The sequence below is a fragment of the Dendrobates tinctorius genome, unplaced genomic scaffold (assembly GCF_039654945.1).
Source record: "Dendrobates tinctorius isolate UK_male_01 unplaced genomic scaffold, ASM3965494v1 ptg000534l, whole genome shotgun sequence".
Classification (NCBI taxonomy): Eukaryota; Metazoa; Chordata; class Amphibia; order Anura; family Dendrobatidae; genus Dendrobates; species Dendrobates tinctorius.
Window position 1 is genome coordinate 297,501 of NW_027362193.1, and position 5,000 is coordinate 302,500.

The window sequence follows — 5,000 nt, forward strand, 5'->3', positions numbered from 1 at the left end:
CGATTCGGACGGCTGGCCCCCACGCCGGGGTGGGTGGGCGCCCCGCCGTTCGCCCGCGTGGGTCGTCAGACCACTGTTCATCGTTCGGTGCGATTCAAACTTCCCACAGCTCGGCCGCCTCCGTCCTCGAACGGGAGGTGACGGCCGGCGTGCGCGCCCAAAGATAGGTGGTGGAAGCCCGGGGGTACAGGAGGAAGGACACCGCTCACCGTAAACCGACGCGAGCTCCAAAGCCCGGGTCGAGCGAGCAGCACCACCTCCCCACCCGGGAGCGCCGTGCCAGATCGATCGGAGGATAAGACCGCTCTGAGAGGACATGGACGAGAGGGGCGTCCGCCTTCCGGAGCCCCCCCTTTCGGACGAGGACTCCGGATTTGCCCCCCGAAAGCCATCACCTCCAGAGAACCAGGGACCGCCGAGGGAGGGTCTGGTCAGGCTTGGGTACCCCAGCATTGCCTCTCTCGCTTGGGATGCACGATCGGCAAAAGTCCCTCTCGGAGCTGTGGAAGTTCGGTCTCAGCCGGAGTGCGCAACTTCCAGACGAGAGGGACCACATGCCAAGTCGCCTACCCAAGTCGGGGAACCAGAGAAACAACTGCTTTCTATCGGGGTAGAGAGACGACACTCTCTCAAGTACATTCTGCCAGAGGTGCGCATTCCTATGTATTTGCATTGCGGGACAACGTCCCCACTTTAAGGGGACGAAGTCGGAACTGTACCCGGCCTCAAGTCACTGTAGGGCGGATGCGGCACCTAGAAAATTCCTCATTCCGGTTCTTTTTCACTTAGTCGTTTTTTTTTTTGGCAAGAATGTACCCCAGGATGGCCAAAAAGCCAAAGCCAGGGACTGAGAACCATCGAGCATGCTCTGAGGGGACATAGTCAGAGGGGGCGTCCGCCTTCCAGAGCCCTCCTTCCCACGAGGACTCCAGATTTGCCCCCCCCCCCCTGACAACAGCCATCGCCTCCAGAGAACCAGGGACCACCGAGGGAGGGTCTGGTCGAAGCTCAGGTACCCAGGATAGCTTCTCCGGCTTGGGCATGGACCGCCAGACAAAGCCGCGGACCATGAACCATCCAGCCTGCTCTGAGGGGACATAGTCAGAGGGGGCGTCCGCCTTCAAGAGCCCTCCTTCCCACGAGGACTCCAGATTTGCCCCCCTGACAGCCATCACCTCCAGAGAACCAGGGACCGCCGAGGGAGGGTCTGGTCAAAGCTCACGTACCCCAGGACAGCTTCTCCGGCTTGGGCACAGACCGCCAGACAAAGCCGCGGACCATGAACCATCCAGCCGGCTCTGAGGGGACATGGTCAGAAGGGGCGTCCGCCTTCTAGAGCCCAAACTCGGCCACGGACTCCAGATTTGCCCCCCTGAATGCCATCACCCTTCAGAAGACCAGGGACCACCGAGGGAGGGTCTGGTCAGGCTCAGGTACCCCAGGATCGCCTCTCTCACTTGGGACGCACGACCAGCAAAAGTCCCTCCTGGAGCCGTGGAAGTTCAGTCTCGGCCGTATTTTGCAACTTCCACGACAAGAGGGACCACCTTCTAAGTCGCCTACCCGAGCCAGAGAACCATAGGAACAACCGCCATACATCGGGGTAGAGAGAGCCCACTCTCTCCTATATTCTCCCGCAGGTGCGCATTACTATGTATTTGCATTGCGGGACAATGTACTTCAATGAGCGGGACAAAGTCGGAAATGTATCCGACCTCCTGGAACTGTGCGGCTGCTACAGCAGTCAGAAATTCCCCATTCCGGTTCTTTTTCACTTGGATTTTTTTTTTTGCAATTTTTTGCCTAAAACGTATTCCTCCAACATGTACTAGCTCATGACACTTGAAATTTTTGAGCCAATTGATAATAACAGCTTTTTAGAGCTCAAAAACAAAAAAAATTTGAGCGAACAAAAAATGTTCGAAAATGACCTCAGCTCCTGGAACTGTTTTCGGTACACCTCCAGAGAGGCTCCCCTGCCTGGAAGTCTGTCACTGCTCAGCTCGAAATTTTTCTAAGTCCCAAAATTCGGTTTTTCATCCAAAATTCAACTTTCTGCCCAGGATCCACAAACTTTAAACCCAGTTGGGGGACCCTCCCTGGGGGCCCTACAACATACTGAAGCCCCCCTGTGGTGGAAGTAGGGGAATTTACTTATTTTTACACAAAATCACAAAATTCCATTTTTTGTTCGCAAAACACTTTTTTGTCCTCAAGAAACTTTTTTGTCCTCAAAACACTTTTTTGTCCTCGAGAAACTTTTTTGTCCTCAAGAAACTTTTTTGTCCTCAAAACACTTTTTTGTCCTCAAAACTCAATTTCTTCCATAATTCGACTTTCCCCCAAAAAACCACACATTCTACCCTCATGGGAGGCACTCTCCCTCGGGTCCCCACATCATATTGACGCCCCAGAGCGGTGGGAGAAGGGGAAATCTGATTTTTGCACAAAAATCCAAAAATCGCTCTAAGTCCAAAAATCCTGAAAATTTTTCTAAGTCCCAACGGTACTTTCTGAAAAGTGTACCCAGGCCCCTGGAAGCCTCCTAGGTACACCTCCTGAGACTCCCCCCTTCCTGGAAGTCTGACACATCTCGAAATTTTTCTAAGTCCCAAAAACTGGTTTTTGCTCCATAATTCGACTTTCCCCCCAAAAGCCACACATTCTACCCTCATGGGAGGCACTCTCCCTCGGGTCCCCACATCATATTGACGCCCCAGAGCGGTGGGAGAAGGGGAAATTCGATTTTTGATCAAAAATCCAAAAATCGCTCTAAGTCCAAAAATCCTGAAAATTTTTCTAAGTCCCAACGGTACTTTCTGAAAAGTGTACCCAGGCCCCTGGAAGCCTCCTAGGTACACCTCCCGAGGCGCCCCCTTCCTGGAAGTCTGTCACATCTCGAAATTTTTCTAAGTCCCAAAAAATGGTTTTTGCTCCATAATTCGACTTTCCCCCCAAAAGTCACACATTCTACCCTCATGGGAGGCACTCTCCCTCGGGTCCCCACTTCATATTGACGCCCCAGAGCGGTGGGAGAAGGGAAAATTCGATTTTTGCACAAAAATCCAAAAATCGCTCTAAGTCCAAAAATCTTGAAAATTTTTCTAAGTCCCAACGGTACTTTCTGAAAAGTGTACCCAGGCCCCTGGAAGCCTCCTAGGTACACCTCCCGAGGCGCCCCCTTCCTGGAAGTCTGACACATCTCGGAATTTTTTCTAAGTCCCCAAAAATGGTTTTTGCTCCATAATTCGACTTTCCCCCCAAAAGTCACACATTCTACCCTCATGGGAGGCACTCTCCCTCGGGTCCCCACTTCATATTGACGCCCCAGAGCGGTGGGAGAAGGGAAAATTCGATTTTTGCACAAAAATCCAAAAATCGCTCTAAGTCCAAAAATCTTGAAAATTTTTCTAAGTCCCAACGGTACTTTCTGAAAAGTGTACCCAGGCCCCTGGAAGCCTCCTAGGTACACCTCCCGAGGCGCCCCCTTCCTGGAAGTCTGACACATCTCGGAATTTTTTCTAAGTCCCCAAAAATGGTTTTTGCTCCATAATTCGACTTTCCCCCCAAAAGTCACACATTCTACCCTCATGGGAGGCACTCTCCCTCGGGTCCCCACTTCATATTGACGCCCCAGAGCGGTGGGAGAAGGGAAAATTCGATATTTGCACAAAAATCCAAAAATCGCTCTAAGTCCAAAAATCTTGAAAATTTTTCTAAGTCCCAACGGTACTTTCTGAAAAGTGTACCCAGGCCCCTGGAAGCCTCCTAGGTACACCTCCCGAGGCGCCCCCTTCCTGGAAGTCTGACACATCTCGGAATTTTTTCTAAGTCCCCAAAAATGGTTTTTGCTCCATAATTCGACTTTCCCCCCAAAAGTCACACATTCTACCCTCATGGGAGGCACTCTCCCTCGGGTCCCCACTTCATATTGACGCCCCAGAGCGGTGGGAGAAGGGAAAATTCGATTTTTGCACAAAAATCCAAAAATCGCTCTAAGTCCAAAAATCTTGAAAATTTTTCTAAGTCCCAACGGTACTTTCTGAAAAGTGTACCCAGGCCCCTGGAAGCCTCCTAGGTACACCTCCCGAGGCGCCCCCTTCCTGGAAGTCTGACACATCTCGGAATTTTTTCTAAGTCCCCAAAAATGGTTTTTGCTCCATAATTCGACTTTCCCCCCAAAAGTCACACATTCTACCCTCATGGGAGGCACTCTCCCTCGGGTCCCCACTTCATATTGACGCCCCAGAGCGGTGGGAGAAGGGAAAATTCGATTTTTGCACAAAAATCCAAAAATCGCTCTAAGTCCAAAAATCTTGAAAATTTTTCTAAGTCCCAACGGTACTTTCTGAAAAGTGTACCCAGGCCCCTGGAAGCCTCCTAGGTACACCTCCCGAGGCGCCCCCTTCCTGGAAGTCTGTCACATCTCGAAATTTTTCTAAGTCCCAAAAAATGGTTTTTGCTCCATAATTCGACTTTCCCCCCAAAAGTCACACATTCTACCCTCATGGGAGGCACTCTCCCTCGGGTCCCCTCAACATATTGACGCCCCAGAGCGGTGGGAGAAGGGGAAATCTGATTTTTGCACAAAAATCCAAAAATCGCTCTAAGTCCAAAAATCCTGAAAATTTTTCTAAGTCCCAACGGTACTTTCTGAAAAGTGTACCCAGGCCCCTGGAAGCCTCCTAGGTACACCTCCTGAGACTCCTCCCTTCCTGGAAGTCTGACACATCTCGAAATTTTTCTAAGTCCCAAAAAATGGTTTTTGCTCCATAATTCGACTTTCCCCCCAAAAGCCACACATTCTACCCTCATGGGAGGCACTCTCCCTCGGGTCCCCTCAACATATTGACGCCCCAGAGCGGTGGGAGAAGGGAAAATTCGATTTTTGCACAAAAATCCAAAAATCGCTCTAAGTCCAAAAATCTTGAAAATTTTTCTAAGTCCCAACGGTACTTTCTGAAAAGTGTACCCAGGCCCCTGGAAGCCTCCTAGGTACA